Source organism: Haemorhous mexicanus, chromosome 1 (genome assembly GCF_027477595.1).
Source record: "Haemorhous mexicanus isolate bHaeMex1 chromosome 1, bHaeMex1.pri, whole genome shotgun sequence".
Lineage (NCBI taxonomy): Eukaryota > Metazoa > Chordata > Aves > Passeriformes > Fringillidae > Haemorhous > Haemorhous mexicanus.
Genome location: NC_082341.1, coordinates 72271069 through 72286931, shown reverse-complemented (window position 1 = coordinate 72286931; position 15863 = coordinate 72271069). Strand labels below are relative to the sequence as shown.

The window sequence follows — 15863 nt, the reverse complement described above, 5'->3', positions numbered from 1 at the left end:
TTTCTCTCTTTCATACTGGCAATATCTAGGTTTGGCCAGCAGTAAATCCTAGGCAGATGATGTGCTTTTCAGGAAGGTGCATCTCTTCTGCCCTTGCATTCGGAGGGCTTTGTCTTGCCATTAAAACATCCTCTAGTGACCTCTACTGGGTGTAGTACAAGGGAGCGCCTCAAGGTTACAGTCCGTGGCCATGGTGGGTGCAAGTTTGCCAGCCCTTCTTGCTGCGGGACACAAAGATCCCTAGTAAGCCTCTTATTTTCCTGTTGTTGTCAAGTGAATGTAGCGTTATGTCCCCAAAGAATTAGCATCACTTGTTATTACATCACGTTGCAAAGTTAGTATGCGTGTTTGCTGTGGTTTCCCAGTAAGTAATGCAAGGGATTACCCATCATGTGGTAGCTTGAGAGTTTTTAGAATTCCTAACAGAAAACATTGCTTAAACAAAAGAAGTAGATGAGTTTGGGAAGGCTAAAAGGAAGACACCTTTTTTTCTCAAGTGTCTCCAAGGATGTAGATTGCCAAAATGCTCAGGATTTTTAATAGTTTGCTACAAATGACATTTTTCTTTCTTTGAAGACAGCCACTTTCAGAATTTCAAGTGTTTTCCTGACAAAGGTTTGATGTCTGAAAAGTCTGCAACCTTACACTTGTATACTCTTCTAGTGTTATCAGCCAAAAGAGTCATGACCTATTGTGTCAATTTATAGCGGAATTTTTCACACATAGTGTAAGGACCTCACACGATAGTGATAAGGAGAATAATTGAAATATTGCTACACATGTCAGCACACAAGATTATTAAGATTCACAAAGAAATCACCTTTCAAATAAAAAAATCAAATCTGTGTTTCATAGTTTGCATTTTGTCTGAAACTGTTCCTGCACTCGCACCTGAGCTTGAAAAGGATCCACTCTTTTCTTTATGCCTAGTTCATTAAAATTTTGCATTTTCTCTTGAGTGAATTGTAATTTGAAATTAAAATGAAATTAATTTCATCCCAATGTTGTTTTTTGTTATTTCCTTTCATATCTATTACACTTCTACTGTTTTGCTACCATCAATCTATTTTTCAGTTTTTAAAACTTAAGGCCAACATAATACATGGTATTTGGTAGCAAGAGAATTTTATCCATTGCACTGTGAAGAAAACAGATTTGTAAACTACCCTGTATTAAGACTACCAGAGATTGTTTTGTCATCCTTATTAGCATTAAGTATTTTTTCCTGAATTTTTCATAAGTCAGAGCTCTTTGCCAGTTTTTTTGCACATAATTAACCCACTTTTGAAAATCAGAGTGGGAATATCTGTCAGACTTTTCCCTCCCCCCCTTTTTTTTTTCTTTTATTGTTCTGTGTATGCTACATTTGCTCTTTTGAGTTGAAACTTCCTTCATAAAGTGCAAGTTTCCCAGGCTGTCTCCTAAGTCCTCATACATAGAAAGGGGGCAGGGACTCACAAGTATTTCAAGGGCAGGGCAAGTGTCCTTTCCAGGAACTGGCAGTAGGGCTGTGCTCATGCAGGGATTCCTGGGTAATTGGAATCTTTAGCTTTGGGAGGAAATGAGGCAACAGCTGCCTGAAACCAAGATTGTTATGTTGTCATCTCAGGACCCCATGGCATGTCCATTCCAGACTCATCCTTCCCTCTTCCTTTCTAGAGAAGCATTGTTGTCAACTGCAAGAAAGCAGTTCCTCGAGCTCCCTTGTCCCTGTGCATGCTGATATGTGTCTCGTGTCTCTCAGACCTGTGGGGGTTTGAACTGTGGTTTGGAAGGTTTTTCTGTGATGAGAAAGGCTGGTGATCTTCACCAGCATTCATATTTGAGAATGGTTCTTCCTTGAACTCCCAAAATGAGAAAAAATTGGAATTGGATCAAGAGAACTCTATATGTCTTGCTCATTTTTCTGTGGTTCTGGTGAAAATATGAGTTTGGCTTCCTAAGAGACTTTAAGGGAACAGTGCTACCCTTTGATCACGATACTCCTTCCCCAAAGAAGTGCTAATTGAGGAAAAAAAGTTTAGAGGTTTAACAAGTAGCTAGCAGCAAATCCATGTTGTTTCTGTGTGTGATTCTAGAGCAGAACACTACTGCCAGTGGGAGGTAGCTGGACTGAGGGTGACCCTGAGTTTGTTCAGCAGGTTGTGAAGGGTCTTTGGTAATTATTGCCTAAGTGTGTTATTATGAGCAAGCCAGAGTCCCTAAGTGGGACTCTGTGAGGCTTAGTACAGGTCAGATCTACTCCACAGAATTCATTGTCTGAACAGCTGGATAAGGGAGAAGTGAAATGAGAAACAGGTACAGACATGGATGAAGACTGTGCTAAGGTCATGCTCCCAGTCAGTGACATCTGTGTGGAGACATCTGCAATGTGGAAATGAAATTGCTGACTCTCTGTCTAGTGTCCAGTGTCCTCTTTACGTGGCTATATGCTGAGATCTGAGGGGAGGCATGCCTCTGAACCCTCAGCCTGCTGGATCCCAGCCATTTCGTGAGTGCTGATTACTTTGCAAAGCTCCTACACACCATTTGGTCCAGGATCTAAAATTTCAAAAATCTATGGCATCTTCTAGATATCTTTATTTTTCTGGTGTTCATATACGTACAATTCACTTCACCGTCCCCCTGTAAATTCTGCTTGATTTTTATTTAGATCCTATGAATGCCGTAGTTAAAGTCGTATTGTAACCTTTGGAATACATGACTGTTAAAACATCTAAAAATCTGATCAGTTTCAGTGAAGGCATTTATATTTATTACTGTGTAAAAGATGTTGCATCTTGTCTCTCTTCTCTTAAAAACTTCTTTTTGACCCTGAGTGCACAGCATAGCGAAGAACTCTTTTGGCCATGATCATTCAGAAGTGTCATGTTACAGATTACCTACCCAACCAATTTGTAATATACACGGAGGTCCGGGGAGAGACATTCAGACTGTCCCTGTGACCTTTCTCTTCTGGCATCCTTGTGCAATGTCTTGTGGACACATTTAGCAGAAGTCACAGTGCAGTAAAAGTGACTTTCCAGCGCTGAGTGTGGCATGAGAATTCCAAACAAGGGCCCTTGCGTGGGAGAGGCACATTTCTGTTACCTTGAACGGAAACCTCACCACGTAAAGAGCATTTTAAGGGGTTCAGTATCTTTATCTTTCCACTTATATGGACAACCTGATGTAATTCCTGGTGTTTGGTCCTTCTGTGTTTGCTGAAAATATTTTTTTAACTCTCCTGAGTTAAAGAAATTGCTGAACTGCTTATATTGAAAACACGCATTGTACAGTATGTAAGGGAGGATTTTTTCAAGTACTATGTAGGCAGGTACTTTTAAGTGCTTATTTACCATTTACAAATTAAATTTGAGAGAAATGAAAATGAGGCTTTATAATATGACTTCATGCATGGGATGTGGTTATATAATACACATAAATTAATTTGTTATTGATGATAAAAAAGAGTATTTTTCCATTGTTCCCTGTCTTCAAGGCTAACTAAGCAGACATTCTGGTATGTGAGATCTCCCTAGCACCATGCCTGGACTATACAGTGATGGAGCAGATATGAGGGCAGATAGGTTTAATTTCAGTTATGATCCCACCTAGTTATGACTCTGTCTAGTTTACCTTATATCTTAAACAAGGACTGTAGGTGAAGATGATAGAGAAAATCTCAGCCTTTAAAGTTAACTATATTGCAGGGAGACAACAAGTTGTGGGGTGATTTTCTCTTGACCTTTGATGCTGCCATAGCCCTTATTATCATAACTACATTTTAAAGGACATATTCACTAAAGGAATTACTGCTTTTATCAAATCAAACATGTTCTACTGTCTTTCTGAAACTCGTAGTAGACCCATCTTTGGTAATTCTAAATCTGTGGCAATTGCTAAAGCCTCTTGGTCCTGCATGTTTTAGACCATAATAGAGGATCCCTACATTCTCATATTTTTACCTACCCTATGTATTTCTCCCAACTCATATCTTAGCAGGGTTTTATAATGGTTTCAAAAGAAACCTATTCTATAAGGATAGAAATGTAACTCGATGGTGAGAGCTTTTAAAGAGCTTAGGGATCTAAACATAATTTCATATGTTTACTAAAATGGAAGAATGAACAAAATTCAGAAGATTAGGACAAATGAATAGGAAAAATTGACTAAAATTATTAATTTATTTTCTATTTTAGTAATTTCTAATCCTTTAAGCTATCCTATTTTTCAAGACAATATTCTAGCTCCTAAAATGCATCTTTCCAGCACTACATCCAAGATCTCTATCTTTAATGTCCCTTGTGTGTGCACTTCATTTTTAGTTGCAGAATAATTCACTGTCTGTTAAAATAGAGAAACATATAAAGGCATAAATTTATCCAACAACTTAAATTGAGCAGGTTTTGAAAGCGTTTTCTCTTCCTTTTACTGATTCCACATGCAACTACTGCCTCTCCTGACATTGTTAGTTATTTGGCTTGTTAAACACAGTATTTGCACCACTTTTCTTACTTATGGAGAACACCTTGTGCACTAAAGACTGCATAAAAATTGCACTATGATTTTTTCATCAGGCAGCTACTCCAGAGAAAAGGCATGAAAATTTTTAGCTTGGAATTCTAGCTAGCACCGACTGCCAACAGATTGATTCAAAGTATGTGAGGGCCAGCATGGGACTTGTAAGGAAAGCTTGTGGGATGCACTGTTCCTGGCTCACACTGTGCTTTACAAGGTCCGCCTGCTTTGTTAGCAGTAACTTCATGGATGGTTAGATATTTCAGAAGCCAGCTCAGGATAAGAATTTGCTCCTTATATCCCCAAACAACACAAAGTTTAAACGTATCAGAGATTATTTATGGACACTGTGAGTGACAGTTGTCACATCGGAGACACGACAGTCTAAGCAGACAGGCTGTTATGAAATTGAGTGGAGAGTCAGGGGCTTAGAAGGATGGAAATAAGCATCCAAGGTCACCCAACAGATCTATTACAGAGGCAGGGCTGAAAGTCAGACTTTCTGACTTCCAGACTGGAGCCCAAGTCATGCTGCTACTGCAGCGGAACCCCCTTGCAATAAAAGAAATGTCTTGTTTATCACACCTGTTTCTTATATCTGAAGCTGTATTCTCTGAGACACATTGTATGAAAGCCTTCTTGTTATCAGCTAGCATTTGCCAAGTATGTGGGAGATACTTTTTTCCTCCAGGAATTATCCAGTCATCTCCATTTCAGCATCATGTGACTGCAGTAGAGAGTATTGGCTTCTTAGCTGTCTCTGAGTTCCAAAATCAGTGGAATGCATAATTGAAGGAATATGGGTTGGTAATAATGATTTAAGTTCTATTTCCATGTCTGCCAATCCTCCTATAGTTCCCAGGATCATCCTGCATCTGGAATCATACTCTTAATGTATGCAGTGTCTGGAGCTATGAATTTTCCAAAATGTTCAGCAGACACCAAAGGAAAAAAATAGACTCTCAAAAATAACCACCCCTTGGCATAATCTTTCAATAACATTTGACTTTAGAAACTGCATTTTGTCTTTTACCTTGGAAATCATAATAATTTATAAAGACCCATCAATGCCAGGGAAGTCAAGAAGAAGAGAAATGTGATTCTATAGTGTTACAAACAACTTTTATCGGCATGAATTTGGAATGAGAATTAATTTGTCAAAGGAAGAACTGAAGTTTATGCAAAAAAAAAAGAAGATTTCTGCAAAAAAAAAACCCTACAAAAATCGTTGCTTTGGAGCATCTGTTTATCCATTGTTTAGTATCTGTCCTTGTTTTTTTGACTCAACTTTTAAAAGCATGCTTTGTGTGGTCTTTGTGGTACTCCATGTAGCTTAAAAGATTCCTCCAGTATTAGAAGGAACTAACTGAAATTAAGCCATAGCTTTCTGAACTTTGTAAGACATTTAATATCCTGCTCTCTGTTTGTCAATTACAATTGCAAATAAGCAAGTACTGTTTGTTCCAGAGGAAAGACGGGATTTTCTACCTTCCCGTAAGCCAAAATGATGTGCTAAAGGATATAGCCAGAGATGCTTCACCAAGTGGGTGTTCTCAGATTACACATTATTTACCGTGAGTCTCTTCACATTCTTGAAGTTAAGCATGTGATGAAATGCTTTGTTACATCAGGGTTGTTGGGCATCTTGCATTCATGTACGTTGAGGTTGTCTGAGCATACATCCAGTGAAAAGTTGCATTTTCAAGGAGCTCATATTCTATGTGTAAAGGTAAATGAAAGAAGAATGGCACAACAAAGCAGTAACATTATTGTTCAGTGAACTTGTTTTTGTAGCTAGCTTGTGATGCTTTAATCTTATCAGAGAATTTTTTTCAATCTTCATTCTGCAGGGTTTGTCTTTGTTAGGATTTTGCTGTACCATGGATTGTGTTGATAAGCCTTCAGTTGCTGATTCCTTGAAATAGTTTAAAGTGCATAAGGATAAAGAGAAAAGTAAAAGATAAAACAGAGGAGTGAAGAAAAGCTGGTCCCTTTTCAATTTATTTTCAGTTTCTCAGACACTTATATTACTTGTCTTTTACAGAAGTTCTCAATTTGAGTCAAACAAGGCCAAACTCCTTCGGTGTTATTCTGATTGACATAAGCCAAGAATTGGTCTGCTGTGTTTCACTGACCAGAAAATACAGAAACCTCCATTGGGATGATTCCCCTTCCATATAAAAAAAATATAACCTCAGTGTATAAAATGGTGTATTTCAGATAAAACTTGCCCAGCTGTCACCGATTCATTGTCAAAATTGTGGTCAAGTGGGAGTTTCAGATGTGTACTTAAAATGGAAATTCTTTGGTTTATGAAGCTGCTAATTTTTTTGTAACACATTGTGAATTAGCTGAGCTCATTTATCTTTATTCTTTTCCAGTGCTTTCATACTTCTTTCCCCCAAAAGTGGCCCACCACCACTATTTTGTGAGCATTGTCTGTTCCTTCTGATATTCATATCAGTAGGACTCCTATAGTATGGGAGACAGGAACTCAGAAAAACATCCCTCCACTGTCTGAGCATCAGTTTAAAATCAGCAATGAATACAGAACGTATGCCCTGCTATCTGATTGAGTATGGTGGGCTAGAAAATGTTTGAAAGATTGTTCCCAGTAATGGTTCTCTGAATGCAATGAAGTGAGAGAAGAAAATTACATTCAGATGAGCAGTGATTTATGGATTACATAGGATGTAAACCTTCAAACCTAGAGGCTTTTGTTTTTATTAGGAGCCCTTGCCAAACCTTTGTCTTTTTTAAAAGATCCTAATCCTAATGCAGGTAATCCTACCCTTGTTTTCTAAAAAAACTCTGGGATTTTCTTGAGTTGCAGTAATAGGTCTCCCATTGTGCTCATCACCATAGCTTTTATTAGGTTGCCAGTGTTCAGGGAGTGTCTTCAAGACCATTAAGAGAGGAAAGCTGACATGCAAAATCAGGCTCTTGTGTGTAGGCAGGCTCATGTCTAAACTCTCAGCAGTCTGCCAGTTGCTCAGTTTGGAAGGAGTTGAAACAAGACTAAGTTTGTCTCCAGCAAGGACAAGTCCTCACCAATTAGCTGTGGGTGCTTTTCAAATACTATACAAGTGATATTTCATTTCTGTCTCTCCTCAGGTCCTGCATTCTAGATAGCTTGCCTGCAGTATTTTTTTCTTTTCTTTTGAGAGGCTGGTAAAGAGCAACTACAGTTCACAGTGACCTCCAGTGGTGAAAACCCTCTTCTGGAAGAAGAACAGAGCTAATACCCAATTTTGTCGGAAAGTCATTCTTCAGAGGGTTTAGGTGATACAACTTCTATTCGGCATAATTAATTCTGATTTATCATGTTTTGTGCTGTGTTTCTGTTGTTGCTTTAAAAAAAATGACCTTGGATTTTTCTTCTTTCTGCTCTTTCTTGTTTCAGAATCTTTTTACTTTTTGGGTTGACAATAGTTGCCAATGGTCCTAATGGAGCCATATTGTATATGAGCTATGAAGCGTTGCTTTATTAGGTGTCTCCTGGTATAATGGCATGAGATCAGTTCTGTTCTTCTTTCCCTCAGAAATCTTGATTTTTTAATAGTCTTCTCAATGCACATAATTTCTTTAAAGCTTCTTCTACATCTTTCTTTCTGTCTTTTCCATGTATTTATATACGTTGTTCATTGAGGACTTTTTCCAATTTGCGTAAGGTGGTTTCTTCAGTGGTCTGTGCTGAGTTGATTCTGCAAAGGTTTAGTCATCTGGATAGCCTGACCCCACAAATAGTATGAAGGAATAGATTTTTGGAATTGATAATGCTAGAATGTGCCATTGAGAGTGAAGGTAAAATATTTCCATATTCTTCAAGGCATATACATACCTTTTTGCTTTAGAGTCCCTCATAGCAATTTTAATAGAGGAATATTTGTCTTTGCCCACACTGGCTTCTGTACTATGTGCAGCACAGAATAACCTGAATTCTTTACTTCCACTTCTCAGCATTACTGTCCTTTCCCTGTAGAAAATAGACAGCAATCTTCAGGAATGAAAATGGAACTGAATTCTACAAAGAGTAGTCAAGATGTCAGGTAATTTGTGGTTTTACAGGGGTGGAGAAGAAATTTTTAGGGTTATATGACACAGGAATCACTTGCCTTTCCCAGATGATTTCCATTCTTTTGCACTTTGTATGCCAAGTAAATGTGCTCTGTACTAGACATGCAAGGGATCAGAAATCAGCAGGCCTAAGACAGCTGCAGTGAATGTAAATCCACATGAGCATTACTTGATGGACATATTCTGAGTTGCCAATATGGTTATACTGGGAGTTGCTTTTTCCTGGGAATATCTAGATAAAGAGAATAAAAGCCAAACAGGCATGAAGATCAGGTTTCAGAATTTGCACAGTCTTCTTTGCTGATTTTCTGAACTAAGTTTTGCTGATTATTATGGATCTTTTATTCTCATGGACTTTCTTTGGAACTCAGATGGTATTTGAGATGTTGTTGGAGTTCCTTGTCTTCCTCCAGATAGGCTAGAATTTGGAAAACAAACTGAGCAATTAAACAACATAGCAGAGCAGCTCGCTGAAAGATAGAGCACAAAATATTCTACTACAAACTGTTCTTGAGCTGGGTCTTTTCTAAATCCTTCCCAAACAGATCAGTTGGGTGCTGTTTTATTTCCTGTACAGAGGTTTGCTGTACCTTTGCCACAACCCCAGTGACTGACTGTGAAAGATCCTGTTGTCATTGTAAAAGAAAAGGGTATGTTGACCACATTTCTGCACTCCTTACTCTGGGCTTGTACAAGGGAGCAACTATGCTTGTACATGGGAATATTCAAATCCTGTAGGGAGGGAGGCTGGGTGTCATGCTGGCAAGGAGCTTCCTAGCTTCCTGGGAATCTCCCTGTAGCCTGCTCCTCATATGCCCTGTAAATACCTAGAATTGGAGTGCACATTTCTCATAGTTGTGGAGTAAACGTATAAAAATAGTCCATTCATCTTATTGTCCAGGCCAGCAAAAAAGCAAGGCTCAGATTGGAGTTGAAGTGAAGAATTGGTGATAGACATAATCATGGATGGTTCTGCTGTGCCAGGCAGGTGCTGCTCTCCCTTAAGGTTTCACTGGTAATCTCTGGGCAGTGGAACACACACATCAGGTTTCATGCCTTTCTGAGAGACCATGGACTGCTGAAGAGATGCTGGTGGTGTCACAGCAGCTTGAAAAGTTAGAAGACTGTAGTTGTCAGCAGAACAGCAGGTGTTGTAGTGACAAAGGTTCAGACCTATGCCATCAAATGTGGTGGTGCAATGGCTGTAGCTGGCTCTGCTCTTCTGGCTTATAAGTCATTTACATCAAAGCAAATTGGGAACTGAAGTACCTGCAGATGGTGATGAATCCCATGGCCTTATGAGACTTTCTAATTGTGGTGTTCAGTGCTATGAATGTTAACTATAATGAGTCCACCTTTCCTCTATTGTTTCTGTTCCTTAAATGGCTCCAGTCATATTTCTTTATCCCTGCTAATAATAGATGGGATTTACAGATGGCTCATATGCCCAGGACTTAATACTGAGCACTATGAAAATGTGTCATAGCTTCAAACCATAGTTTTGGACATTCTCCATGAACCTGCTTGTGCCAGTACTTTCCAGAAGTGCTTCCTGAGGACAATGGTGTTTCCTCTTTTGGTTCAGCAGCGGTAGGCATCTTGACAATGAATTGTTTTCTGAGTAATTCTTGAGAATCACAAGATAATCTTTAGGAACTAATGCAAACTAATTAGAACACACATTTATAAGCTGCCCTTCCTATCTTTAAATCTACAGATATGTGGCTTTGTATATTAGCTTAAGAAAAAAAAGGTAAAGCTGCTTGCATGCACCAATGTTACTTCCCAGCTCAAGATGAAGCAGGACAGAAATAAGATTTGTGCTTCCAGATAAGGAGTGAACAATACAACTCTAAACAGAATTTCTGATGCTTTCCTTAGAAACTTGTATCTATCCCACCTTGGATAAAGAAAAGCTGGGATGCAAGCCACTGAAGCTCTTTGCAATGTGAAGGCATTTGCATGGTTTCATGTTTCAAATGACAATTATATTTGCCCTTAGTTTGGGGAGGTGAGGTGGGGAGAGAGGAAAGAGGGAATAGATTGATTATTTTTTAATTTTATTTTTCATTTTACCTCTCTTTCTCCTTTGTGCATTGTTGCTTCAGATTCTTTTGCTAAATATTTAAAAAAACAAACCAAATTTTAAAACAATTGTACTCAAATAGTCTGTCCTGAACTTAGGCAGACTAACTTACAGTGCTGTGAGAGGGACTGCAGAACTAATTAAACATCTGAAACTTTTACTTTGCTACCAGATTTAACTCTGTCTCTGCAATTTCTAATGAGTTCTGAAACCCCAAGGAACAAATTGCATTGTTTATTCATATTAAAGCACACCTCTAAGTCTCTGTTTGGGACATGAAAATTATTGCACCTCACAGTGGAGTAGGGTATTCAAGGTTCATGTAAATTGTTTCTTGCATGTTCCCTGCCCAGTGAAATATTTCCTTGATTTGGATTAGTGTATTCAAACAGGTGAACGTGTGTTAGAATGCTGAAATGATGTGGATTTAGAACCTACTAGGATCGCCCTACTTAATCTTCACATATTTAGTATTAACACATGGATTAAGTCAATGATTCTTTGCATGTTTCTGCATACTTTGAGAGCCTAAGGGTTGCTGTTCATGGAGTTAGTGAGAGGCAGGGAGCATGCTGCCGGTGGGTGTTCTGTCATGTCCAAACACCCTGGTTACAAGATTCAACAGGTTTGCACAAAATGCTTCTAAACAGCAACATGAACACAGTGATAATGTGTTTGAGAGGTGCTGACTGGTCCTTGATATTTAAGTTAGCATCATGTCTTGAAATTTCAAAGAATCACGTCTCTTCGTCTGTTACTTATTGCTTTGTGTCCACAGTAGTAGGCAATCATATGAGCACTTCTTCAGGAAATGGAAAGGTTAAAAGAGATTGCTTACTTTAACTATCATTACTCAAAAGAGGCATAATTATTCTTTCTGTTGGTGTGATGCTTATCCACTCCACTCCAGCTCTGTTTATGTCCATGGCAGTTAAAGTTGCTCCTGTGGCGAACTTTCAGAGTAACAGTCTGTGCATTTTTGTGGCTGAATGCTTTCTTCCAATCTCAACATGTTATGAATCCTCTGAATGACATTTCTGTATTATTATCTCTGTTTGAAAAAAAAAGGAGAAACTAAATCAGAAAGGTATTATACAACTTTTTTAGGGAGATGTAAGCAATTACTGATTGACTTTAGTTCCCTGTTATTTTCCCTTGATCTCGGAAATCTGAGCCTGAAAGAAGATACAAATGAGAGGAAATATTTTAATTTTTAAAAATCCTAGGGTTTTTTTCTTCCTATTTTTCTTTTTTACTTCATGTTCTACTACAGTTTTGGCTAAGCCCTATAGCACTGGGCATACTGATAATATGTTCAAGAGGAGTAGAGGGCACTGACAGGTCCTTGAGATTGAAAATGGACCTTTTCAAGAAATCGTGCCTCTTCAGCTCCCTTCAGGAGCACTGCTGTGCTAGTTTGAGATGTTCACCTGTCAGTACATGCATTCAGGGTGTATTCCTTAAGAAAACATACAAGTATTTATACATGGAGCAGGAAGCCAAAGGCATGACTAGCAGTGTCTGCAAAGATTAACTGCACACACAGAATTGCAGGTGCTGCCTGCCCAGAGACACACCTGCATGAACAAATCGATGCTTGGCAAAGAAGCATTGGGTTCCCCTAGGAGGACAAACATTTAATCTCCATTGCCTTTGCTGCATTAGTCCTCAACTCCCAGTGGTGAAGCTTTGGAGACACAGCCTCCCCACTGAGGCCTGGGGTGGGATCTGCTCCCTGCTCTGCCACACGTGACTCTTCATTCCTGGCAGTTACGGTCCTGATCCCTGACACTTGATTCTGGACGGTGGCAATGCAGACATCTGAGCCTTCGTGCTTGATCTCTGACACTGGGTCTCTATTAGGAAAGTTACTGGTACCTGATCTGCCTGATTACAGCTACTTGATATATGGTGATGTTCCCCATTGTGGCATGTTTACGACTGAAGGAAAACCCAAACCAGCAAGTACAGCAGAACCAAAGAATTGAAGAATTTTGCTGTGCTCTGCAGATACTGTGGATGAAACTTGATAAGAAATGCCATCTTTTAAGGAAAATAGCAGGAAGTAGTGATGTAGGTTAAAAGGAGAAAATCAAGAGGAAATATTAAAAAAATCAGTGCTGATCCCAGCACTTCTACCTGTTGCCAGAGCTTCATGCTCTGTCTTTGTATGCTGTGTTAAACACAGACTAGCAGCATCTAAAACCAAAATTAGCTTCCTTCATGTTTGTGTAAAATTGTCTTTTTATGTCAAGTTTAGTTGAGTCTATTTCACAGTAAGTACATTTCAGTTCAGTCAGTGGGTCTCCAGAAAATAGAAAAAGCCTTTGACTAAGCAATCTGACTGAAATTACTTTGCAAAGAAATTTATAATCTGGCTCATTTCATAAGGTTTTGAATTTCATTGTAATAATTTCACACCCTTGAAGAGAGAGCTGCAAAATAAAAACTGTGCTGAAATGAAAAATAGATATGCTTCATTCCAGCAGGGTTGCAAGTATTGCTCTGCCTTCTTCCCTAGTTAATTTTACTTAGCACATCATGTGTTGATCAGTCTTCTGTTTTCATGAGCCATCATTTTCCAACACATTCCAGTATTTTTTTTTCAAAACTCTTTGGTTAGATCCAGTGACAACTATTTTTAATTCTCGTGTTGGATCATATGAATTGGTCAGGGAATAGAAACTTGTGCTCTGGGTAGTCACAGTTCATTTTCCACAGTGTCAGATGAAAAATTTAGGTAAAAACAAATGCAGCAGTCATGAAATTGAATCCCAGAGGCAAAAAGGTGAGTGAGGTCATGGCAAGGCTTCCAAATGTTTCCAGGTGCAAGCACTATGTTCTAGTGGCAGAAAGAAAGGCTTACAAGCAGGGGTTTTCATGTGAGTATTTTTGAGTTAGAGGCTGGCTAGCATCCCAGCTGCAGGTTACTAGTAGCAGTGTCTAAAACTTGGGAACATAAGATGAAATTCTTACCTGGGGAGACCTTCTGAGCTTCAGTCAGACATCAGACCATGGCCAGAAGTTAATCTTTGCTATTTTCCCTAATGCAACTGTCCTTCATAATTTTGTCAAATTCCTTTTTTATCTGCCCTTATACCACCACCCCATCAATATCCTATGTCAGTAAGCTCCTGCACAAGTAATTAGTGTGAGAATCTGTTGTTTCTGATTTGAAACTGATGTGCAGTACTTGTTTTGAGTGTCTGTATCCTCTTGCACTGGGAGAAATGGCAGTCAGTCATTCCCTATTCATCTTGTCACAACAATCATGATTTTCTAAAGCTCTGGTACTTCTTACAGGTGGATGTATGACTCTTCAGTGAGTACTGAGGTGAAGGCATAAGGATTAGTTAGAAACCATAAACCCTTTTTATTAATAAAAAAGGGGGGAAGAAAGAGCAACTGAGAGAAGAACTAACTATTTTATGAAACCATTAAACCAGCTAAGCAGACAAATAAAAAACTGAACAACATAGCCTAATTGTGAAGTGATTACTCTGTGAAATTGCCCCACCTTTCCAAAGACTTAGGATTTTTTCCAGCTTGTAAAAATTGCCTTTCCAAAGAGTGAAAATCAGGTATTTTTAAAAGAACAATCCCCTTTGCAGTGCTGCTCTTTATTGTGTAGGCAGAGTGATGAATTAATGTTTGATTTCTGATCAGTTCTCATGTATTTCCTACCCTTAGGACAAGATTTAATCCATGATTTCTGCTGATGCCATTTTTCCAAGCAACATTCATGAGTTACATGATAGAAGTCACGATTAAAATACCATCTGCCCCATCTTCTCACAAAATCAAACCCCCACTATTTGATGTTCTGAGATGAGAACTCAGAATAACATGAAACTGTTCTGTTTCTTTGTGCTCTCTCATTAGAGCCTAAGACAACAGTGCAGTAGAAGGAAGATTACAAGGCTGACTCCTGGGCTGACTCTCCCAGGATAGGGAGAGACAAAACTTAAACAATGCTGAAAGCCATGATTCAAGTTTCTGTGATGACAGACTATTTTCTAAGCTTTGTGGAAGTGAGGACAAGAGATGAGATTAGTTTTCTCTGCCCCTAGTCCTTGAAACAGTAGCAGGTCTCCTCATTTAGTCAGGAAGGAGAGCAATACCACCCAGGACATTTTCCATTTGTCCTGCATCGTAATCTGGGGTTGAACTGTCCTTAGACATTGCTCACTTTTTCTCTGCCTTGACTATACAAAATGCTCAACATAGGCTAAACATCTTTTAGTTGACTGGGCTTATATTATGGGGTTTGGAGCTATATTGTGGGGTTCTATAACTTCATTTTCCTTGTGTTTATACTCAGCTTTAACCGGTGTAATAGCTGGCTGTCCTGCTGAGGAGAAGAGGAAAGCCACACAGGGTATCAGTAAGGCTTTATCTATCTCTGATTTCCCTTCAAATAGGAGAGAGAAAGAGGATGCTACTTGTATCTGGGATCCCAAAAATATTACAGAGTTTAACAGGTAAAAAGGCCTATAACATAGGCTTTCATCAGTTGCATGAAATGAGAAAGGACCATTTTTATCTCTCAGTCTGCCCTTCCATGGTGTAGAGGCCATGGAAATTGGCCAGGGGGTTTCTGTATGGAACCCAAAAACTTGTGATCAAATTAGAGTATGTAACGTTAATGGAGTTCTGTAAATAGAAGCAGGGAACAGATGAGGATAGGTCAGGAGAAGAGAGGAAAGTGACTTTGAGGTAAGAGGAGAGTTTGTTTCATAACATGACTGCTCTTCTCGTGTTTCCCTGCCCCAGAAGCAGTCACTAGACACTCAGGAATCCAGATCTGATCTTTCATTAACATAAATACAACAAACCTATTCTAAGCAATATTATGTTTCCTTTTTTGAATACAAAAAAATACGTAACAAATTAGCCTGAAAACACTTCAGTAAATACAATAGGTCTGGCTCCTCGGAAATGTTAGTTTTCTTGTATTGCACAGGTATGCTGTTTCTTACTCCTGCTGTATTTTCATGTCAGAGTTTCCTATTTGTGAGGTTTATTAGCTATTATACTCCTACATAACATAGGATCTTCACTGCGGTCAATTGTGCAATGCAGCAAGAGCCCTGACTTTTCTGGTTGCTGTTTCTTTGCATTTTAACCATTCAAATTAAGAGAGCCTATAGCCCCTCTTATGCAGAAGTGGGGAAGTTACAGGTGCAAGAAAACTGTGCTG

General features: G+C 38.9%; 1 protein-coding gene across 2 annotated transcripts in view; it reads left to right on the top strand.

Annotated features, from left to right (window-relative positions):
* The window catches only part of MYLK4 (myosin light chain kinase family member 4), an 81411-nt gene that overhangs the window by 20948 nt on the left and 44600 nt on the right, over positions 1–15863 (top strand). The gene's annotated exons all lie outside the window — the stretch shown is intronic.